General features: G+C 38.6%; 1 protein-coding gene across 2 annotated transcripts in view; it reads right to left on the bottom strand.

Moving 5' to 3' along the window:
* The window catches only part of GUCY1A2 (guanylate cyclase 1 soluble subunit alpha 2), a 255,314-nt gene that overhangs the window by 191,050 nt on the left and 38,346 nt on the right, over window positions 1–25,918 (bottom strand). The window lies entirely within an intron of this gene.

The following is a 25,918-nucleotide window of genomic DNA, read 5'->3' as shown; positions in this document are numbered from 1 at the left end:
ATGACATTTATAAAATTAAATGAGAAAATAATATTGTCTTATCAGTAGATTAGGAAAAGTCTGAAATTAAACACTTCTAATAAAAATTTTGAGTAAAACAGGAGATATAAAGAAAGTGCTCAAATATAATAAATGCTGTTTTCCAAAAACCAAAAACAAAACTTACTCTAAATAGTGAAATACTGAGAACATTTCAACTAAATTCAGAAATTAGACAAATAAGTTTGCTATCACCATTGTTGTTCAATATTATCTTGGAGGTTCTAGCGGATGCTATGAGATAGAGAAAATAAAACAATGACTACACATATAAAGAAAAGCAAAATTATCTCTTTCTGCTAATAAATATTGTACATTTAGAAAACCTAGAAAGTCTTTTAATTTCAAGTCTCTTTCTTGCTTTCCTGCTTTTTCTTTTCTTTTTTTTTTTTTTTTGGTGCTCAAAACACTTACAGCATACATTGTATAGAAAAAATCCTATTAGGGTTAATAAGAAAACATAGTCAAAAACTAAATATAAAATAAATATAGAAAGAATCAATAGCTTTTCTTTATATTAGCAGTAAGGATCAAGAAGTAGAAATGGGGAAATATTCTATACAAAGTAGCAATGAAAACTATAAAATCATAGGAATACATTTAATAAGAAAGCCATAGAACTTCTATTAAGAAAATTATTAAATCTTAACACAGAAAACAGAAACTAAACAAATGGAAAAATATTCCATATTTTAGGATGGAAAGATCTTACATTATAAAAAATTGATTCTCCCAAAGTTAATATATGGGTTTAATACATTTCCAATCATAATCTCAGTAAGCCTTCTTACTAACATAGTAATTTTAAGATTCATATGGAAGAATAAATGCTAAGAATAGCTCAAAAATGCATGAATAGGAAGACTATTGAGGAAGAACCAGACACTGGAATAAATAAAATGCACTATCATTAACATTTTTATTTCTATAGAACAAAAGTCTCTTTTACTGGGTCAGAATAGAGAATTCAGAAGCAAATCTGTGTATGAATTTTAATATATCACAAAACAGTATTTTAATTCAGTGGGGAACGAACAGCTTATTTTAATAAATGTCACTAGCCATCTGGAAAACAATAAAATTAAATCCCATCTCACACCACAAAAAAATCAAATTCAAGATCAATTAAAAGTTTAAAATACAAAAATTTAAACAATAAATATTGTGGAAGAAAATCTAAGAGACTGTATGTATGCATGCCTTAACTTAAACTGGCAAATAACATACAAAAAGATATAAAAACATATTTGATTTTGCCTGACAAAAAGCTAAGTTAAAACTGTCAGAATAATGTATAGAATACAATTTTATTTTAGTAAAAGTATGTGTGTATGTGTTGTACATCTCCCCTGACATTCTGATAATCTATCTTAAATACCACTTTGCTTCAGATCACCATTATCAACAGTCTAGAATTATTTTAACACCCTCCTAATTTTTCTGCTTTCTAATGTCTCTGCAATCCATTCTGAATGCATCCTTTCAAAAATCATAAATCTTATCATGTAATTTCTCTACTTTAAGCCCTCAAGTGATTATCCACTGCCCTCAAAATAAAGTTCAAACTCAGCAGGGCGTGATCCAGCCTGTACTGACAGGTCCATCCTCATCCCTCCCAATTTCCTCACTTCACATTTCTATACAAGCCACTATGAACCACCTGGAGCTTCCTGAACATGTTCAGTGATGTCTCACTTACAGGTTTCTGCCCATGCTACTTTTGTGTTTTATTTTGTTCTGTTTTGTGTTTTAATAGACGTCTGTTCTCCTGACTACCCTACTTAGCTACTTATCTGCTTATACTCATCTTGCAGATCCTCACACCTGAATTCCTCCAAAATGCTTTCCTTGACACTCAAAGACTAAGATGGATGCCTCTGCCTTTTCAGTTTCCAAAGCACTTTGCTGTTACCCTCATCCTAGCATTTATCACACAACAGCCACGGGCTGGGCCACCTCCTCAATCAGACTTAACCTCTTTGAAGACAAAGGTTATGTCCTGTTCACCATTTATTCATTTACTTTTTAAAAATGGAAAAACCTGCTCGTGTTAAGTCTCAGCGCTGAGCAGTGGGGGAAACTATGGTGATCAGAGTAGGAATGGGTCTTACCATTACTGAGCCACGTGAAAGACAGAATAATCCAACAACTGTATACACAGAAACCACATGATGACAGATGTGAGGACAATAAGGTGCCGAATGCTATGAGAGCGTGTAACAGGGACCTAAGGTAATCCACTGGGTCAAAGAAAGCTTTCTTTAAAAAGTGACACATCTGAAAGGTAAGTGAAAGTCTACCAGGCAGCCGAGAAGGAGCAGACAGGAGAGGAAACAAAAACCATTTCAGATCAAAGAACATGTATGCAAAGGTCCTGGAAGAGAAACTAAAACGTGGCTTTTGAGAAACTAAATGAAGACCACTATTGTAATCCTAGTCCCTGGCACAGTGCCTGTTTGTGGTGAGTTTTTTGAATGAATAGATAAAAGAATCAATCAACTAATGAGTGAACAAATAAATATAGCTGTGTGTGACTGACCACACATCTATGTATATCAAATAAAATGTGTTTATTACATGGTATCTGTAGTGGAAATACACGTTTGTGTGTCTATGTGTAGTTTTTCCACTGCTGTTTTCACACCCTTCAGTACTCACTGGCAGGCCTTTTTACATAAGTGTAGGCAAGTTATGCTAAATGACTAATTTAATAGATGTGAATGCTTACTGTTTGATGAATTCTTCTTCCTTTGCCAACAAACAGCCACATGTGAGAACTAAGAAATGAACATGCTCAGGGCAGGATGTGTATAATCAGGCAGCCTTTCAGGGCTTTGCTGTCAGAAGCTGACCACCTGTCAGGTGACTAAGGGCTCATCACATTTCCCAGCCTTCCTGCCCCAGCACCCTGACACGTTGCTCTGGAAGACAGTAAGCCAACAGCCCCACAGCAACGTGGTGCAGATTCAAAGAATGCACAAACAGAGCTAATTAAAAAGAGGAGCTGCAGGAGCACCTGCTTCAGCCTTACACCCACACCTGGTCCCTGCTTCTGAAATGCAATCTGCCACATTGTGAAAAAATGTCAATGTCTCACAGGCTTTGGGATCTTCCTGCGGAGATGTGTTCCCATCATTTCTCATGCCTGCACTTTTTAACCAGTCTTTTACCTGACAGCTAAGAAGGTAAGGAAGAGATTTACTATGGAAATGCATGGATTCTGACTTCTGCTGATGATAACTGGCCCAGTTCAAATTGAAGGCCACAACGGCAGCGGCAGAAAAGCATTCATTTCCACAAGGACAGATCCTCAGAGGGCTTGCTCAGAGCTGTTAATCACTGCTAATGCCTCCTTAATTGTTATGCTTTTTACAGTCTCTAAATTGTGATTCACTCTCAACTGCTCCACCCTCATCTTGGGAGCGATGCCTCTGTTCACTTTGTACAGAGAAGATTAACTTTGCAATAAAAGTTGTGTTGTAAATAAATAAAATTGATGGAAATATGATTTTTTTACAACTTTCCTATCGAATTAGGGAGTAAATACTTGGCCAAAGTCCTCAATGTTTCATTAGCCAAATAGCATCAGATTTTAAATGACAGAAATTACTGTATCATCATGTATCCATGATGTAGGAATTACAGTAGCTTATAACCTCGTTTACAGGATTCACAAACAAGCCTAATATTTTTATGCTTCTGGTATACCTCTGAAGGCTGACAACAAGTCATAATGTACTGTGGACTAACAATGCCACCTGCCATATCAGTAACTAAAGGTGTTGCAGCCATCAAGCTCTTGGCCACTGCAGCCGCCCCCAAGGGTGCACCCTGAGGAGACTCAGGGTGGGGAAGATACTACTGGCCCTCGACAGCTGAAGTGTGTATCAGAGGAGTATTTCAATGAGCCCAGACTTTACATCCTCCCACACACAGAATGCCGAATTCCTTGAGATATCTGGTTTCCTTTAACACTAATTTTTTGATGTTCTGACTACCTGGTCTTTGTTGCAGAAACTCCTTTATGTCTTGGCTCCTCCCTTACCTCTTCAGAGCAGTCCCTTAGAGCTACCTGAGAGGCTGTCTCCCAGACCTGACGTCCTCAGAAAGTCCATGGAACAAAAAACGTAATTCTCAGCTTGGAGGTTGTGCATTTCTTTTTCAGTCAACAGTATGTCCATTTAAAAGAGAATTTGAATTTGCAGATACACCATTTCACACAGTCAATGCATGAAGCTGACAAGTATCCTGGAACTTTACTGGTAACTCAGTCCAAACTCCCTCAAAACACAGCAGTCCTCACGGGTAATCATCCTTCCGCTACTTAAACGCCACCTGTGATGAGGAGCTCCTGAAGCCTGCTCTTCCAAGACTGACTGTCTCTAGGAATCACAAAGTCCCTTCCTGCTTCCGTCACGGCTCAAACTATTCCTATAACGTTAGTCAACTGGTGCTATTACATCCTCTGGCGATTTGAACAAGTCTACCTTGCTCTCCTCACAGAAATCCTTTAAAGTACCTGAAAACAGCCCTCATGCCCTCCTTTGTCTTCTCTCTTACGGTTTCCAAGAACTAATTCAAAATGTACTAAAGGCAATTCTAAAGAACTATTTTAAATATATATACAAACAAGGGTACATTAGAAAAAAATGTGGGGTCCACAGACATCTGGCAGAGTCCTGCTCCAAAGCCCCCCTAGCATCCAGTTGCTGCCATTTAAAGATAACATTCCTTCCTCAATCCCTGCCTGCCTTAGCTGAACTAACCACTCTAGATAATGATCAGCCTTACAATGTGCGGAAGCCTGGCCACCAGAACTGGTCACAGCCCCCTGCCACAGTCACGTAGCCCTGTCCTTTCCCGACACCCTCCCTTCCAGGTTACCTTAACATCAACCAGTCAGAAATCTGTGCATGAGCTGATCACGCACCGTGACCCCCAGGTGCCCGATGTCACGTCAGCACCAACAGTAAGAGGCCACCCTCCCTTATAAAAGACCTCAGCAACCGATCCTCAGGGCACACGGACACCGCTCATCGGTGACCCGCTGCTGTCTATAGCAGCACACCCAATAAATGCCTTTTCTGTTTTCACCCTTTTGTCTCTGGTAAATTCTTTTACCACTCGTGTACCAGCCCATCAAGTCCCACCACAAAAAAGACATAGTATATGTGATTTAGAAGTTATGCTTTTGAAGGAAACAAGGAAGTGGTAGGTAGGAGCTCCACTCCAGATAAGAGGAGCTAGCGTGAGGTGCTTTTATGCCAGGATTACAGTTTTTGTGTATATGCACTCTGACTTGGGAAAATAGACATCTAAATTTGTTCCTCTTCACTAGAGTATACACTTCAAACTGGTCTTCAGTAACATATTTGATTTATTTGCCCTGCCCCATTAACATTTTTCATACCCAATTTCTTTTTGATCACACATATATAAGATGTTGGGCTGGGTAGGGAAGTAACGTAGGGCTGTGGGAAAAAAATGATCAATGGCTCGTGACGGGACTGAACCCATAACCACTGCTGCTTTTGCGTACAGGGGAGGCCCCCCCCTAGGAATGGTTGAAGTTAGCACCCCAAGCAGACCAGCTGTCCATATGTCTGTTATTATCTCAAAGTGAATTTCACAGGAACACCAAGCTGTGTTTGTCATATCACACCTGAAGATATTTCACAAACAGAACACAAGGGAAATCCTGAGACATGCAATAATTAACAAAAATGGTAATCTTTTAAAATTGGGCGAGAAGACAATATACACCTGAGTTCTTCCAATATTGTAATGGAAACTACAACCTTTCGGTTTCATGGCTTCTTTGGTAAAAAAAAAAAAAAAAAAGGTTATGTTCTTATGAATTCTTTCACTTTTGTAACACAGTTGTGTTCATTTTTTCTGCGTCCCCTTCCAATTTTGTACCTGCTCATGTTAGAGCAGGCAGCTAGCTAGAAAATGAACAGACAAAAGGGGATGCAGGCTAAATGGCAGGAATTGGGCAAAAAAGAGGAGTATGGGTCAAACACAGGAAACCACACGTTGTGTAAATAACAGGGGTCCCTGTGCAGACAAAGAAAAGCAGGGACATCTGGGCTGATAAGTAGTCACATACTTTGGGGTGACAAGTGGCCTGGAGGCCGCCAAAGAAAGGTGAGAAAAGGCAGGAATCTCCAGTGTCCGAATGTAACCTTTTGCTCATTATGCCCTCATTTCAATAAAATTAGCCTTGCAGATTAGAAGTACCACTGTGCACCGAGGACATGACACTTCCGATCCAGACTAAACAAGGACAAAAATCCCACCTTCCCTCAGGAAGGTGGAGTTGGGATGAAAATCAGGGAATACGATCTCAAACCCTTCCCTCCCCGATGGAATATTCCACCCATTCATTTTTACACCCTATGCAACTCACTTGCCAGAGAAACTCAGGGCAGCTGCTCACCTGAGCCTGCCCGCGTTCCCCTTGAGAGTGTGCTGAGTCCCCACTTTACTTTCTTAACCTCCATGTCTCTGAATTCTTTCTGGGATGGGACAAGAACCTAGTCACCAGCAACACCCACGCATATACATAGTTGAATTCATAATGTAATAATGTATACAAAGCAGTTGGTGTTTGCCTTTTTCCTTTTGCGTAATAGTTCATGGAGTGTGTGAAGCTGTCAGCTCTGGACTGAGTCTTGCTCTAGGAATGGCCTTCAGCTGAAGGGAACTGCCTGGCCCAATGTCCTGTCCCCTCCTCAGGGCAGCCTGCATCCAAATACGGTTAGTCTGGGAGGTGGTGAGCTGTGACACAAAGGCAAAGCAGCCTTGCCTCAGCGGGGGGCAATCCTGAAGACATCAGCTGAGACATCTGTTGTGACTGCAACTATGTGTAACAGTTCAACTTCCCTCTTTCTCTCATTCTGCTTTCTTCACATCCTCACGGGGAAAACAGTGTTGTAAACCTATTCAGCAGTAAACACGTGCTATCTTTCATGACAAAGGATGACTCAGAGGGTGGAGCTATGAACCACAAAGGACTATTCTCAGGCCTTGAAATCTGCTGTGGTTCGCCTGGTTGGGGCACTGATCCTGTTGCATTCCTGGGTACAAAGCTCCATCTCAGAGTCTGTTTCCTGGGGAAGCAGAGCTATGATAACATTATGAACATTTTTCCCATGCTGTAGCATAATCTTTCCACATAGTTCTCAATGAAACAGCTGTTTAACATTCTTGGAAGCAGATTTATTGTATTTTAATTGGCCATTTCCTTAGAATTGGACTGTTGGTTGTTGTCAACATTTTGTCAGTAAAGAGCATTCAATGAACAGCACCAAGCTATTTTTCATGTTTTTTTTTCTTGTTTGGAACTATTTCTTTAAAAAATCAGAAGTATGGGCCATTATTAAGATAAAAATATGAAGGTTTTCAGTCTATTGAAATTAAGGGTTTATAGATTATAGCATTGTAAATGTCAGTCCAATAGTAAGATATTACCACCAGGATACTAAAGAATTGGGACAGATCATTTTATACATTATTGTGTCTTTTACCCACGACTCAGAATAGGATGCTTGAGAGGCCCAAAGAGAAAAAGAGAACAGAATGGTCTATATTTAACTTCACAGCTACTTCTCCTGTACTTGGCTGAGTAAATCAAAATCTACACAGTGCTAGCACCCAGTGTACAGCAAATATTTGTTGAATACATATATTTATAAATGAATAAATAATATTCAGGTCGCTTTAAATTTTAACTTAAATTCAAGAGGGCTCATTAACGTAGAAATGTAGAAAATATAGACTGGATACTGACAAGCCCTTGGCTTTAAGTTCTTAAATTGTTTGCCTTCCAAAGCAAGAGTGATGGTGGTGGTAACAGTAACAGCACATGTGGGTATGCAGAAGCTACCAGAGGGACTAAAATGGAAGAATTAAGGAAGAATAAAATAAAGGAATAATTAATAAAAGCACTCAGAGTCAACCAGAAAACAGTAAGCAAAATTTACTATCGCAACAGGACACGTGCCACAAATTCCTGGAAAGAAGTGCTGGAGACCAGAAGATAGTAGTGAAAATCCAAGTCTTCAAATTTCAGGCAAATGAGGGCATGAGATATCTAGTGAGATGTACTGGCAGATCCTTTGGACATAACATAAGAATTATCCCCTGTTCTTGTCTCTTAAAATGCCTCAACAAGAATCGTTTCTCAAAACAGGCTGCCTCTTCGATGATCTGTGAGCACACTTCGCTCATTCCAACATGTACCCTGTCATTCACAGTGACTCTCCGAGAATCCCCCAAAGGGAGCAGCCCCCACTGGACAGGCATGAGCAGAGGGGATGAAGAGGAGGGGAATTCACTTCTTAGAAAGGACAGGGAGGAAAAAATACATCACGTGGGAGGCAGGGAACACCAAAATGAAAAGAAGAAAGGAAACTGCACCAAAGGCTCAGTTTTTTCTTATAGATGTATTAATACGTAAACCTAGGGCTACCTTTACCCAAAAGAGATATAAGACAAAAACGTCTGAATTTGGAGCTCTTCCTTTACCCATAAACTTTTATCACTTCCTCACCACTCTTTAAGTCCTAAAGAAAGCAAAAGGTTATACGGGAGATCTTTCTTAATATTTGAAAACAAACAAAAATGCATAATCCAAAAGGTCAACCACATCCAGTACTTGACAGGGAAAAGATACTACAGAGCTGTAAGATCTTGAAGTCACACACAATGAAAGACCCAATATTCTTTTCAAACCACTTCTTTAGTACACCGCAGAAAAGAGTCAATTAAAAGTCAAAAAACATGCTGGCTTTTTTCTTCCCAGTCATTCCCAAGACTCGCAAGAATATTGCTGCTATTTCCTTTCCAGCTTCCAGAAGAATGTCAAAGGTCAACACAGCTTTTTTTTTTCTATCCAACTAACAGTGAAATGGTTAGCCTGCTGGCCTAGAAGGCAAAGAGATATTTAAGAGAGGTTTTTTTTGTCTTGTAACCATAGCAACCGTGTTCTAAGTGCAAACCTCACAATGTAGGCACAACCTGCTTTTTAAACAACGAGCCAAACTTAAATTCCGCTGTCTGCAGGACCTATACTACGGTGACACTTACTGCTAGCTTCCCTGTTTCACTCATCAGAACTATTCAAGGACTTGCATCAACAAGAATGAAGGTTCATGAAGTCAAGCTCCTATGCGATAATGCCAGGATCTACTCTAGCCCACAGATCCCTCCCGTTTGCCTAACATTCATATTAAGGTAAAAGCAGGGACATTGCTTTGTGAATACCACTATTAATGTGGATGTCTGCCTCCTACTAGCAACCAGACTCATCCCATCATGTAATTAAAAATTTTATCCCCCAGAAATCAGGATTGTGAGATCCACTACAGCACGAAAGTGTCTCTGTGAGTGAGCACAGGGACCGAGGGAGTCGAGGAGGGAAGTTAAGGAGAACTTAGACCTAAGACCTGAGGTGACGTCTATCTATCTGCCTCGTATGTTTGCTTACGGTCTAAAGTTTTAAATTTGAGTGTAATTTACTTAAATCCCATTATTTCTATGAAACAATTAACATTGCAAAGAATTACATAGATATGTATCTAAAATGAACACCATTTTAAAAATACTTTCTCTATTCCAACAAGAGGGAGAATGAGTATCTAGCATGTGCTGGATGCTCCAACCTGTTACCAGTTTTAAAATCTGAGCAATGGTAATAATTTTAAATATATATAGTCTTTGTCACAGGGTTTTCCATCATTTTCTAAACAATTTGCTTTAAAGTCCTATTAGCTCAGTTTAAAAACTAAACAGCTACATAGTGTGATGTCTCATTTCAGATTAAGATTCTGTTTAACCAGCTGTACAAGCGGCCATACAAAGACACAGAAAGCACTGCTATTAAATACAGAAACACTTCCAGAGCACACTTTAATATTATCTGATGGCTAATGATGGACTGTGAAAAATAATTTACCCTGGGCATTTAAAATGTCAGCGAAGCAATTAAAAAATAAAAAAGATCAGCGTCTATAGAAAAAATTATGTCAATGATTCACAAGGATTTGAATTTAGAAGAAGTATTTGGGAGTTCAAAGATGTAATAATAGGAAAAGGACTAGAAGAAGAAAGGAATGTGTCCCAGGATAGATTCTGCTCACTGTAGTATCAAGAAAATCAATAACTTAAGCAATAGAAGTAGTCAGTTTTATCACAAAGTCAGATTATAAGGCCACAAAACTTGAGGAAAATAAACTCCATAAATGGGCTCCCATCTGGACACTGATTATATAGAATTTGACGCTTTCGTGGACGATATTAGAAAAAGCAAAATATATCTAAGTATAAAAACAGACTACAAGCTCTTAAACTCATTTGTGTTTCTTAGTTTTGTTTTGAGTTTTTTTAAATTGGGGCTACAACCCAAGTAGAAAGGCAAAGTACCTTTGACTTACAATCTATTTTAAGTATAATTTTATACAATAGTTTTTAGAAATGTTTTATTTTGATATAATTTTAAACTTAGAGGAAAGTTGCAAGATTGGTACAAAAGCTTCTATATTCTTTTATTAAGATTCACCAGCTAATTAAAAATGTACCCCCATCTGCTTTCTCTCTCTCGCTTGCTCTCTCCCTCACACACACACACACACACCCCATTTGAGAGTAAGCAGCCTGCATCATGTCCCTTTACCACTAAATACTGCAGCATGTATTTCCTGAAAACAAGGATGCTCCCTTACGTGAACGCAGTAAAATTATAAAGACGAGGAAATTTAATGTTGGTACAATACTGTTACCTCGCCTCCTCCCTGGGGCTCCTCTGAAGATGTCTCACCTCCCCCCACCCATGAGGATCCACCTCTGGCTGCAGTCCAGTTGGTACTCAACCATCAAATGCTCAAGCTGGATTTGGTCACATCATCTCTTGACCCCCTTGGCCCCCCCCCGCCAATCTCTATTTCCCACGTCTGGGATGCCTTCAATTCAGAAGACCCCCTCATTACATCCCTCTTGCTCTTGTGTTATTCATCCACCCATGTGTCCAGACGTCCATCCATCTTTGTCCGCATCTGGCTGCCTGGCCCCACTAGCTAGATGGGTACCCCTACCAACAACTTGGCTAACCTGTCATGGCAGCCTGTGCCCGGCCTCCACCTCACTACACACATTCCTACAAAGGGGCCCTGAGCCCACAGTGTGAGGGGCAGCAGGAATCTCCCCCTCCAACCTGTGTATCCCAACACAGTACTGGACCCCCCGTCCCTCCCCTGAGCCACTGTACGTCAGAGCATCACCCCCACACACTCTGCCCATCTCTTTGTGTCTCACTGTGATAGATAAATAAGTATTTTACACTTTGCTCTGGATATTTGGGGACTGTTTTTGATTGCTGATGTTTTCTTTTGGTTTAATTTTTGTGGTTTATTGAATAAATACTTTTTTTTGATTTGGGGAGACACAACCCCAGTAGAAAATTCACTTTAATGACTTTGGTATAACTCTGGATGAAACACACATGTTTTTTAAAGTAAGAGAAGAGAATTAACTGCTTCAGAAAAGAGTAACAAATGAAAACCTTTTAAAGAAAAAATACCACAGTCCTTATTCAAATTTATCTTACTGTCCCAATAATATTCTTTACAGCTCCTTTTTTTTCTAGTTCAGGATTCAATACAGGATCATTCATTGCACTTATTCGTCTTGTGTCTTTAGTTTTCCTTCCTCTAAAACAGTTTCCTCAATCTGTCTTTCAAACAATATTTTTCAGATCCCTACCCTTCCAGGCCCTCTGCCTTGCTGGTGTTGTTACAAAGGATTGAACATGGCATGCAACCACTAGGTACTCACAGTCAAACTGAAGAGAAAGATATGAAGACAAACAGGAAAAGTGTAACAAAAGAACAAATCTGACTCCGTGTTAGATCCGTTCCTTTGGCTTTAACCCTGTGCCGTTTTCTAGGCTCAGTCTTGCTTGCTCTTCACCTTTTTCAAAGGAATGTTGCCTTTAATCTGAAATATACTGGAGAGCCTGTTCTCAAGGCCCTGACCTTTAAGGATATTAACACTTTTGCACTCTTATAAAGATAACAAGTTGCAGAATAGAAAATAACATTTGTTTTGTTAGAGGTTTACAGAGGCACCATGACCTGACCCACCTGGACAGCTGTAAGAACAAAGAATTCCTACAGCAAGAAGTTTGCAACAACCAGCCACATCTCTTCCCCTTTTTGGCATAAAAGGAGCCCAAATTCTGACTTGAGTTAAGATGGTTCTCCAAGACATTAGTCTGCCACCTTCTCGGTCTGCTGGCTTTCTGAATAAAGTCACTATTCCTTGCCCCAGCACCTCGTCTCCCGATTTATTGACCTGTCATGCGGCAAGCAGAACAAGTTTGGACTCGGTAACAAAAACACACGAAATGTACTATGATAGAAGTATAAGCTAGACTCTACTCATTTTTATCAGCTCAAAACTCTTGCTGTCTGGCTTCTTTTTTTGTTTTCCTATTTCCCACTTGGAAATAGGAAAATTCTATTGTCAGAATCATCATTGGTAAAATTGATTTATAAAATAACTTTTAATTCAAGAACTTGAAGTAATACACAGTACCATACAAGAGTACACAGTAAACCTGTGTACACACAACATGCACACACACAGGTTCTTTTTGTTTGGTTTTGTTTCATTTTTTTTAAGAAACAGATGGTTCTTCTAACTGGAAGATGTGTTACAATTACCGTTTATTTTCAGAAACAGAAAAATTGGTCATGGTAAAAAGAACTGTGCTCCTTTTCAGAAGCTGGAGAAGGTATATTCAAATTCAACCTCAATCATTTATTAGCTAAGTAATCTTGGGTAAGTCACTTACAATCTGGGCCTTAATAATTACTTCATCTATAAAATCTGATAGTAATAGTCAACTGTAGAGTTTAATGAGTCACAAAATAATATACGGGAAAGTTTTTTATACAAAGTAAAGCACTGAGTAATTTACATATATATGTACATGTATACAAGTGTGTACAGTTACATGTTTGTATCTGTAGACATGTTTATATGTGTATACGAGTCTGTATGTACATGTGGGGACAGAGATAGAATGAGATTGAGAAAAAGCTTAAGGATGTATTAGATTTGCTTTTTTTTTCTGACAGGTCCTCCGTCTCACAACTTACAAGAGTTTTGAATCGCAAATTTTTCAGTCTGTTTGTGGGTGGGGCTTCCACTTCTCTTGGGATGGTTGTCATCCAGTGGCCACACAAGGCAGCATTCCACTCTGTCCCCTAAGTAAAGAAGTTATGCCTCATGTCATGTGGCCTTTCCAGGAGCTTCTAAACTGTCAGTGCTAGGAGGGCAGAGGTTAGGAACAGCACAGGCCTGGGTACATAGAGGATACTCAGCAAATATCTGTGGAATGGTGAACACCAGCTGGGACCTTTTTTAACCCAAAATACTATGACACAACATCACTGCCTCCTTGTAGAGGCAGTTGCTACTCAGACAACAGTGGGGAAACCAGAACTTTCATCAACCTCCTCAACGGTACAGTAAATGGTGTGTTTTAAAAAAAATTCATTCCTAGAGCTTTGAATCAACATAAACACTACAGTCATGTGAAATCCTATTAGAATTGCTTAAATGAATTTTAAAATGATTAACATTTAATTATGTAAGCCCTTCCCTACCCTTTTTTACATTCCATTGCCTTATTGTACTTCATAGCCCGTCATTCTGACATTATCGTTTTTGTTATTTGTGGTTTTGGTGTTGGTGTTGTTGTCTGACCCTCCACTCTGTTTTTTCCCCTGCTAGTCATCAGCACCTATAAGAGGAACTGCAAAAGTAGATACTCAATAAATACTTGTACTGATGGAACAAAATGCTTGAAAACTGTTTCTTTAATAAGACACACATTCTGTATAATATTATACATACATATCACTGGATTAATAAACCTTTTCCTGCAGTTAATACAACAATAAATTTTAGCCCAGCTAAAGACCTGGTGATCATTTAGAACCTTTAAAAAGGTTTTATAGATTTGCAACAAGTTAAGAGTCTCCTGCTTACTAATTTTGCCATCTAAAAAATTAAGCTTAAATATGGCACAAAAGCAAAAAGGTGATGACAAAGTAAGAGGAGCAAACTTTTAAATGCTTGGCAGATTTTCATTGTTCTTTTTTATTGATATAAAGGATTAAGAATCAGAATAATGAAGAAGAAATGGTATATAAACAAAGAAAAACAGAGCCAAGTGAAAAACAGTCCTAAGCACCCAGAAGTGAGTAAAGGGGTAAAAGGGTCAGAATGTTGTTGGAAGTACACAGAATCAGGAAAAACAGAATGAGAAGCAGAAAAACAATGGCAATCAGAAGTATTTTCACTCAAAATTTTTCTGCACACTAATCACTCAGTGGAATAACTCACAAAGATCAGGACCATGTATCAGTGCTCTGCTTTTTCACTGGCTGAAATCCCTCTTGATCTCTTTGAAAAGACCCTAAAATGACTCTTATTTTATGAAAGCTCACAGAGCAAAAACTTCCCTTTCCCACAGCAGCTGCACCCTCACTCTGCTGCCCACTCTGTTTCCCCCGTAGGCTAAATTTTTCCTCTGGTGATTAATAGGATTTCTGGTCCTAGGAGTGGTAGAGAGAAAAAATGTTACTAAACCCAGCATTTTACTAAAGCTATGTGTGACCCACTATTTCTGACACTGGTTAAACAACAACCCACCACACATCTGTGCAAAGTTAATGACTCTGGATGAGAAAGGGAGAGACTGACCCAGAACTAGTATGCCCACTTGTGCAGAGACAGGAGAAAATCAGAGAAAAAAAAATGTGGTATCATAAATGTATGGTACAGACAGTGGCAGTCTAAGCCAGCAGTCCTCAGCAGTAAAGAGAGTTGGCAGAGATAAAGAAAAGCCAAAACAAAGGCATGACTAGAGCACACAGCACGCAGCAGGAGTCGTTCAGCCTGTATCCAGAAGACAAGGCAGTGAAGAGAAGCAGGGCTCCAATTCCCGTTTAGGGTTCAGAAGCAGAACTTAAAGTCCTAAAAAGAAGTGAAGTAAGTGAAAAGAACATATTGGTGTACAAGGAAGCAACCCTCTCTCAGAAATAAGACAGAGAAACCCAGGTTCTAGAACCTCTAGTATCAGAAAGTATGACTTGGTACCAAATTCCCTAAGAATTAAACTCGAGCTTCCTAGGCATCCTCGCCGAAGAGCCAGGTTAGCTTTGGAATTAAGGTGTCAAGCATGCCCTGGTCACCAGAGCTATCTACTCTAGGGTACCCTCTATGTGGGCAGCATAGGTTCTTCTGCTGAGGCAGGCTGACTACGATGAGCAGTCTGGTAGGCATGGTTGGCCCTTAGGGTGTTTCGGCCAGAACAACCACAGATGAAAAACACTCCAACCTACCAGGAAAGATCTCCTACAACTAAAGACACAAAGAACCACAAAAAGACAGGTAGGAAGGGTGGACTCATGATATAATCAAACCCCATACCTCCTGGGTGAGAGACTCATTTAAACTGGAGAATAATTATACTGCAGAGGTTCTATACAGGAGTGAGAGCTCTGAACCCCACATTGGGCTCCCCGGCCCAGGGGGTCCAACCTGAGGAAGAGGAGCCCCCAGAGCATTTGTTTTTGAAGGCAAGGGGGGAATAACTGTAGGAGCTCCACAGGGCTGGGAGAAATAGACTTCCCTCTTGAAGAACACACACAAATTCTCCTGGGACCAGACCTACCTGTGGGTCTTGGAGGGTCTCGGGAGGGTAGTTGCGGCTCACCCTGGGGACACAGACATTGGTGGCAGACATACTGGGGAGTATTCCTCTGTATGAACTCCCATGGAGGCTGACATCTTGCTTGGGTCATAGGCACCAAGACCTGGCCCCACCCAACACCTTGTAGGCTCCAGTGCTGGGATGCCTCAGGACAAACAACTAACTGGGAGGAAACACAGCACCCCCCCCCACACACACACACACACATAGCAGACAAGCTGCCTAAACACTTCCTAAGCTCACAGCTGCCTCTTGACATGCCCCTAGATGCAGCCCTTCCCACCAGAGGGCAAAGACCCAGCTCAACCCACCACTGGGCAGGCACTGGCCCCTCCCACCAGACAGCCTGCTCAATCCCCTAGAACAGTCTCACCCACTAGGGGCAGACAGCAAAATCAAGATTACTGTGATCCCACAGCCTGCAGAATGACTCCACATATGCAGGCCAGTCCCTATCCTGGGACCAGCTGGAGACTGGCCCAAGAGTGACAGGAAAAGAGTGCACTGCTAGGATGCACAGGACATCTCCTAGAGAGGACCCCTTCTCCAAGGTCAAGAAACAAAACTAAACTACCACATACATGAATATGTAAACAAATTGAGACAAAATGAGGCAGCAGAGGAATATGTTCCAGATAAAGGACCAAGATAAAATCCCAGAAGAAAAACTGACATAGAGAGAGACAACCTCATGGAGATAGGCAATCTACCTGAGAAAGAGTTCAGAGTAATGATGGTAAAGATGAACAAAGAACTTGGGAGGAGAACGGATGCATAGTGTGAGAAGTTAGAAGTTTTCAACAAAGAGTTGGGAAATATGAAGAACAACCAAACAGAGCTGAAAATTCAATAACTGAAATAAAAAATACACCAAAGTGAATAATACTAGATAAATGATGCAGAAAAACAGGTCAGGGAGCTGGATGACAGAGTGATGGAAATCACTACCACATACAGAAAAAAAGAATGAAGAGAAATGAGTACCATTTAAGGGGCCTCTGGGACAACAACAAAAACCCTAATATTCACATTATAGGGTTCCCAAAAGGAGAAGAGAGAGAGAAAGGGCCTGAGAACATACTCAAAGAGATCATAGCAGAAAACTTCCCTAACTGGGGGAAGGAAACAGTCAACCAAGAACAGGAAGCACAGAGAGTCTCATACAGGATTAACCCAAAGAGGAACACACCAAGATACATTATAATCAAAATCACAAAATTCAAAGATAAAGAGAGAATATTAAAAGCAATAAGGAAAAAGCAACAAATAACACACAAGGGAACTACCATAAGACTTTCAGCTGATTTTTCAGCAGAAACTCTGCAGGCCAGAAGGGAGTGGCATGATATATTTAAAGTGATGAAAGGGAAAAATCTCTACCCAGCAAATCTCTCATTCTGATTTGATGAGGAAATAAAAGGCTTCACAGACAAGCAAAAGCTAACAGAATTCAACATCACCAAACCAACTTTAGAACAAATGTTAAAGGAACTTCTACAAGCAGAAAAGAAAAGGCCACAACTAGAAAGAAAAAAATTACAAAATGGAAAAGCTCACCAGTAAAGGCAAACATACAGTGAAGGTAGGAAACCATCCACACACAAACCAGTCGGGAGGTTAAAAGACAAAAGTAGTGAAATTATCTGTATCCACAATAAGCAGATAAGGGATACACAGAACAATTAGATGCAAAATATGATATCAAAACAGTAATCATAAAAAGAGAGTACAAATGCAGGGTTATTAAAATGCCTTTGAAATTAAGAAATCAGTAACTTAAAGCAAACATCTATATCATAGTGTAACTAAAGAAGAACAAACAAAACCCAAAGTTAGTAGAAGGAAAGAAATCATAAAAATCAGAGCAGAAATAAATGAAATAGAGACTAAGAAACAATAGAAGAGATTAATTAAACTAAAAGTTAATTCTTTGAAAAGGTAAACAAAATTGATAAAACTTTAGCCAGACTCATTAAGAAAAAAAGGGAGAGGGCCTAAATCAATGAAATCAGAAATGGAAAAGAAGAAGTTGCAACCAGCACCACAGATACACAAAGGATCATTGAGAGGTTACTATGAGCAACTGTATGCCAATAAAATGGACAACCTAGAAGAAATGGACAAATTCTTAGAAAGGCACAACCCGCAAGACTGAACCAGGAAGAAATAGAAAATATGAATAGATCAATAACCAGTACTGAAATTGAATCACAATTTTAAAACTACCAACAAACAAAAGTCCAGGACCAGATGGCTTCACAGGAGAATGCTACCAATCATTTAGAAAAGCATGAATGCCTATCCTTCTGAAACTATTCCAAAAAACTGCATAGAAATAAACACTTCTGAACTCATTGTATAAGGCCCAATCACCCTGACAGTGAAAAACAGAAAAAGATAGCACAAAAAAGAAAATTACAGGTAAACATCAGTGATGAACAAAGACGAAAAAATTCTCAACAAAATATAATCCAACAATGTATTAAAAGATCATAAACTATGATTAATTGGAATTTATCTCAGGAATACAAAGATTTTTCAATAGTCACAAATCAACCAATGTGATACACCACATTAACAAATTGAAGTATATAAGTTATATGATCATCTCAATAGAGGCAGAAAAGCTTTTCATAAAATTCAACATCCACTTATGATAAAACCCTCCAGAAAGTGAACATAGAGGGAACAGACCCCAACATAATAAAGGCCATGCATGACAAACCCACAGCTAACATCATACTGAACAGTGAAAACCTGAAAACATTTCCTCTAAGAACTAGAACAAGACAAGGTTACCTACTCTCGTCACTTTTATTCAACATCGTTTTGGAAATCTTAGCTAGACCAATCAGAGAAGAAAAGGAAATAAAATGGATCCAATTGGAAAAGAAGTGAAACAGTTACTGTTGGCAGATGACATGAAACTATACACAGAAAATCCTAAAGATGCTACCAGAAAACTACCAAAGCCCATCAATGAATTCAGTAGAGTTGAAGAATATAAAACTAAAATACAAAAATCTGTTGCATTTCTAAACACTGTTAATAAAGTATCAGCAATAAGTTAAGTAAACAATCTCATTTATCATCACATCAAAAAGTATAAAATACCTAGGAATAAACCTACCTAAGGAGGCAAAAGACCTGTACTCTGAAAACTAAGATGCCAATTAAAGAAAATGAAGAACAGACAAATAGATGGAAAGATATACTGTGTTCTTGGACTGGAAGACTCAATACTGTTAAAATGGCCATACTATCCAAGGCAATCTACAGATTCAATGCAATCCCTGTTAAATTTCCAATGATATTTTTCACAGAAGTAGGGCAAGTATTTTTTAAATCTGCATGGAAACACAAAAGATCCAGAATCACCAAAACAATCTTAAGAAGAACAGAGCTAGAGGAATCACACGCCCTGACTTCAGACTATATGACAAAGCTACAGTAATCAAAACAGTATGGTGCTGGCACAAAAACAGACACACAGATCAATGGAACAGGATAGACAGCCCAGAAATAAACCCATGCACTTCAAGTCAGTCTATGACGAAGGAGGCAAGAATGTAAAATGGAGAAAAGACAGTCTTTTCATTAAGTGGTGCTGAGAAGCCTGGACAGAGACACGTTAAAGAATAAAATTAGAACATTCTCTAACACCATACACAAAAATAAACTCAAAATGGATTAAAGACTTAAATGTAAGACCAGATATCTTAAAACTCTTAGAGGAAAACATACACAGAACTCTTTGACATAAATCACAGAAATTTTTTTATTGGATCCATCTCCTAAAGTAATAGATATAAAAGCAAAAATAAACAAATGGGACCTAATTAAACTTAAAATCTTTTGCACAGCAAAGGTAACCACAGACAAAACAAAAAGACAACCCAGAGAATGGGAGAAAATATATGCAAACAGTGGGACTGACCAGGGATTAACTTCCAAAATATACAAACAGATCACACAGCTTAATATCAAAAACAAAAACAAAAAAAGCAACCAAATCAAAAAATGGGCAAAAAACCTAAGTAGATATTTCTCCAAAGATGGCCAACAGACTACATGAAAAGATGCTCAATATCACGAAGTATTAGACAAATGCAAATCAAAACCACAATGAGGTATAATCTCACATTGGTCATAACGGCCATCATTAAAAAGTCTATAAATGATTAATGCTGGAGAGGGTGTGGAGAAAAGGGAGCCCTCCTTCCTATACTGTTGGTGGGAGTGTAAATTGATGCAGCCAAGATGGAGAGGAGTCAACTCCTGAAATCTTAAAAAAAAAAAAAAAAAAAAAACTTCTAACCTGCAAATGATTCAAATTACAAAGAAACTGCATTCTCCTCAATGCTGATGAGAAATAGTCAAAACTTTTTTGCTACTACCCATTAGATGCAAGCAAGAATCCCTAGTACACTTTCAAATAGTAATTAGCTGAGTAAAATTCGATATCATGACGATTTTCTCATTTCAGAGAACTGGAGAGACTTGTGTAATTAGCATTAGAGGTGTGATGTAAAGTCAATCTTAGTCCAAAAACCTTTGAATACAGCATGAAGCAGGGAAAGGTTTGGAATCACACTGATTTGGGTTTAAATCCTCCTTTTGCAGCTTGGCATCACTGACAAAGAAACTTAACAAGTTAGTGTCTCAAAATATGTTTCCTCAGCTATAAAAGTGAGCAACGGTGACCTCCCATTTCTGATGCAAACATTATTTTTTGAATATTCAATAATAAGAGCAAACACTTCAGCATTTGTTATAGATCAGGCTGCTGCTCTAAGTACTTATATGAATTATTTCATCTTTCTAACAGCTCTAGGAGGTATTTAATTATATTATCCCCACTTAAAAATGAGAAATACAAAGCATGGAAAGATTAAGTAACTCACTCCAGTTAATACAGCTAGTAAGTATGTTTTCATACCTAAGTAGTCTGGCTCTAGTCTCTGCTCTACATTACTATATTATAATGTCATTATTGAATCAGCTAATCAATCAGTTCCCTTCCAGCCACCCTAACTCCAACTCATCTCATTAAAATCCTGACACTATTTACTTTTAACTTACTTTTAATGAAAGAGAAAACTGATCAGTTACCAAGTTATAGTAATAAGAACTATATTGGCAGAATTTATTTATTGCTATCAATCTTAATTCATCATCAAAAATGGTAAGTGGCTATTGCATCAACTAGTTCTCCAATATGTAAATATGTTAAGCATATGCTAATTCACTAAGCAATTACATGATTCAGAGTTATTCGAAGAAACCTCCCACACACAGGTCTTAATCCTAAGTAAAGCTAACTCTTCACAGTTCTATAGCCAATTAAAAGGCTGTTAAATGCACATTCTAAATCATAAAACCAAAAAGTACATACAAGTTAACAGAAAAGCAATAAATTATTGCTTATATAAAAACAGGTAACAACAAAAAGTTCCATTCCATACCAACTAATGATTCTGGAGTCAGGTGCACTTTATGGGGAGCTCTGCTTTCACAGAACTTCAGGGTCCCTGGTATCAGGGAAATAGTGTGAGGACATGCCCCAAAGGTCATCCCCTCCATTCAGTTCATTCGTACTTTTCCAACAAATAATCCCATGAAAACATTACTCTGACACCGACTTTAAATGAGCTAAGTTTTTGGAGACAATAAAGCCCCACTCTACAGAAAACCTTTAAAACAAAATTTTAATGAGTATTCTTTAAATATCATAAAATATCACTTTATATGTGGAATCTTTTAAAAAATGACACAAATGAACTTATTTACAAAACAGAAACAGACTCACAGACATAGAAAACAAACTTGTAATTAACAGGTGGGAAAGGCAGGGTGTAGGGATAAATTGGGAGTTTGGGATTTGCAGATAGTAACTACTATGCATAAAATAGATAAACAGCAAGGTCTTACTGTGTATCACAGGGAAGTATATTCACTACTTTTTCATAGCCTATAATGAAAAAGAATACGAAAAGGAATATATATATATAACTGAATCACTATGCTGTACACAAGAAATTAACCCACGGTAAACTGACTATACTTCAACAACATTGTTTAACTATACTGTGTTAATATTTAGTAAATAACTGATGTTTATTAAAATAGTAAACCTCTGTTTGCCATAATTCATTAGTAGATGAGTTACCTTAGATCTCTCATTTCTATTTGATTTGTGCCCTACTGTGGAGTGACTTTATCCTACACCATGCATCCATCCTACACATCTATTGCCTATGGCTCTTGATGCTACAACAAAACACCCACAACCCCAGTAATAGTGTTAAAGCCTGTTGAAACTGAAATGCTCAAAACCCTTGTTTATCTTCAATTATATTATGGCAAAGGGAGCTACACAATTTTATCATCCTTCTCCCTTAAGCTTCCCTACTCAATCCTCTGCCTTCCTCTCCCCAACATTACCTAAACCCAAGATACAGGATCAGGTGGCAACACTTAAGCAACACAGTACAGACCTTTCACGCTTCAGCATAGATGCTCCACTGTACCAATCAACTGTTACAATTTCCAAGACGATATTCAATGCTGTATAAACCTCGTAAGACTATAAACACAATTTGACTTAATTGGAATTACAAATGAGTTTTGCAGATTACGGCTGGGAAAGGTTTACATTTTTCAGACAACTAAAATTGGAAGATCATTTTGGTACGCAAAAGACAAAGTACCAAATAAAGCACTAAAAGTGTCAAGTAGGGAGGGCATTGTTCACAACTCTCTCTCTTTGTGTATCCTTTATGCCATTGCAACAAACTAAGGAGAGGTCTTCCTTAATATCCCTCATTTGTAAATAATGAGGCAGTATAACAATATCTGGGTTTCTAAGCCAGCAAAAGAAAATGAATGGCAAAATGTTGATGTCTACAAATAGTCCTTTGCCATTACTACATAGGGCATAAACTACTCTGTGACACCCATGTGTTTCCAGGGAGTCCTAGAGAAGAGGCCATGGGACGGAGGCATCACTGGTCTTCTGCAAACAAGCTTTCTCCTTCTCTTCAAGTTACCCTTTTCATTCCACGCCAGACACTAAACTCAAACTTCAGCCTGACGAGCCAGTAAATTGTCAAACCATCTAGAGGACTTTACACTAAGTCAATAGAGACAGTCATTTTGAAAAGAGAAAAATTTGTTACTCTGATCGTATTTTCTGACCTATGACTTTGAATCATTTTTATGACAGGTGAAATACAACATACAGATGAGTGAACAAACACAATTCTAGTCTCTACCACGACCACAACCCTGCAGCAGGTTAAGAAGTTAAGAGGAATACATATTCCCCAATTCCAGTCCACCAATATTCTACCCACACCTCCCAAAGGTGGTAAATATAAATCATAGAGTTGGAAAACTGCCCTCTGGCATTCACAGAGATTTTCAGGCATCTATTTTTTTCTTAAACTGGTTGAAATTCTATTTCTCCAAGCTAAACCCCTCCACTCAAAACAGGCTCTCTTTCTCGTATGTTGTTTTTCTGTCCAGTAAGTTAATCAACTCACATAAATGATTGCACGGGAGACTTTAGGTGTAATTTTTTTAAAAGATGAGGTCTAAGCAAACTAAGATTAATTACAATTCAGTGACTTGTTAAAGCAAAGAGCTTTCACTGAATATGACCAGTAAAGCCGTTGTCTGTGTCCTCAGTCTGTATTTCAAGAATTATGGAAGGACATTATTCAAAAGAGAACAGCCACCTCTTAGGCGTACACATCAGCATCTTGGGAATGGTAGCAGTCAGAGTTTTATTCTTCAAAAACTTAAATTTTTACAAGATTGTGCTTTTTTTACATTTTGAGAATAACCCGTCATTATTTACAGGGAAAAATCAGATCAGAAAAAATACTGTCTTTTCTAGAAAAATGTAATACTTATGGAAATCCAAACCCTGTTATAGTCACTTTCTAAATTATAAGTATTTGTTTAAAAACTAGCCCTTCCCTAATATCATCAGGCAGCAAACTGCCTGTCCTTTTCACTCATTAACTTAATCTATCGCATGACACCTTCTGAAAGGCAGCTAAACTGTGCTGGGCCAACAGTATCACCTGATGGTTACTGTATCAAATTGTTTGACCTAGAGTTTCTTACGGGAACTATGCACACTTATTTGCAAGTCACAGTTCGGATGTCTTTAATTTTTCTTATATCTTCACCGTCTTGAACACCTCTTACTCCCTCTAACTCAGTGATTCTCAAAGTGGCGAGCATAAGGAAAGACGATGTGAGATGCAGGGAATCATTTAGAAAATTGGTAAGTAAAGAGCAATTTTTGAGAAAGAAAAATACCATATGATATTACTCACACGTGGAATCTAAAAAACAAACAAACAAAATAAAACAGAAGACAAATGAACTTAAATATAAAACAGAAACAGACTCAGAGACATAGAATGCAAACCTGTGGCTGCCGGTGGGGAGGGAGATGGGAAGGGACAGACTGGGAGTTCGAGATTTATAAATACTGACAGGTATATATGGAATAGATAAACAAGTTTATATGTATCGCACAGGGAAATATAGTCAAGATCTTGTAGTAGCTCATGGTGAAAAAGAATATGAAAACGAATATATGTATACTCATGTACGATTGAAAAACTGTGCTGTACACCAGAAATTGACACAACATTGTAAACTGACCATGACTCAATAAAAACTTAAAAAGAACAAGTTTTCAATATATTAAACATCCCTCCGCCAAAATTCTGATACATCCCTGTTAGTGGCACATCATCTCACCTTACCCTTTCAGACATCACAATGTGTCAAAAGAAATAGATACTGCTTACAGAAGAGTCCTTAGAAACACAAAATCAGAAAACTGTGAACAGTTCTTGGGTAACGCCCAACCCCATCCTCCCTTTACTCTCACCCTTATCTTCTGCACTAATAATGTTTACTTACGTAGGATGACCTTTCTGCAGTTGCACTAAGATTGAAGTAAATAGATCTCTGGCCTTCCTCTTCACAGCCCATGATGTCTTGGACAAACCACTTAACGTCTATATACCTCCCCTCACAAAAGGTCCCTGTTCTTATTATAAAATTTTACATTTATAAAAGTTACCTAGGAAGAAAATATAGTCACGTGTAGCTGGAGTCCCAGCTTGAGAGTAGAAGCCAGGTCTGCCTCTGGCAGTCAGATACGTTTAGCAAAATCTGGTAAATTCATGGGTTAAGGTCACCTGGAATCTGTTTGTAAGAGGGACTCAGATGTCCAGGGAAAGTACTCATCCTAAAGGGAAAGAAAGGGAAGCACGTTTTCCCTAGTCCCCAAAATCTGATCCTGAGAGACAGGTGCCTCTGAGTTTTGTAGGGAGTCAGTCACTAAGGTTTGCTGTTCCCTACCACCACTCTGCAGTACTCAGTGGATTTCTGTCTGAGTCATAAGGAGAAAAGAAGACTCAAAAAAAAAAATTGAAAGAGGTATTTTTCCCTAAAAAACTCTGTAAGACATTAGAGCAAAAAATATTCCTGCTATGGTATCAACTCTGCATATAAAGCAGGTAGCTCTCATACCCCAAGGACTTCAGAGCGTAAGACAGTACGTCTGAATTACAGTATCTTGTGGCTATGTGATTCAGTGCCGCTTAAAACAGTATCCCTTCCCATGCTGAGAGCACCTAAAAACAGCCCTCTGTAATAAATACTAGTATCTTCAAGGTGGACACCCCCCATGCCCCATAAGAAGGGCACAGACTTCCACAGATGAGCTGGCTCACTGCCTTTGAGTTGTAGCGTCTACTGTGAGCACCTGTGAGCCACTCTCCAGGCCCAGCCAGGGCATTCCAGAAACAGTAAGTAGTAGTAGTAGTAGTAATAATAATAATAATAACAATAATAATAATAAAGTATTGGCTTTGAGAAAAGAGAAAGAGCCCCAATTTGAGCTGAGAATAAGAGCCACAGGAATACGGATTTCAGGAAGCTAATAATACTAACATATGAATACTTGTAAAAGTTTGCCTGGAATGTAAGTATTTTTAATGTGATGTTTTCTAATCTCCAAGTGAATGGCCCACATGTAATTTCCACTTAAACATCATCACAAGT

This window comes from Camelus ferus, chromosome 33 (genome assembly GCF_009834535.1).
Source record: "Camelus ferus isolate YT-003-E chromosome 33, BCGSAC_Cfer_1.0, whole genome shotgun sequence".
NCBI classification, from domain to species: Eukaryota; Metazoa; Chordata; class Mammalia; order Artiodactyla; family Camelidae; genus Camelus; species Camelus ferus.
The sequence above is the reverse complement of the archived record's forward strand: the minus strand, read 5'-3'. Positions and strand labels throughout refer to the sequence as shown.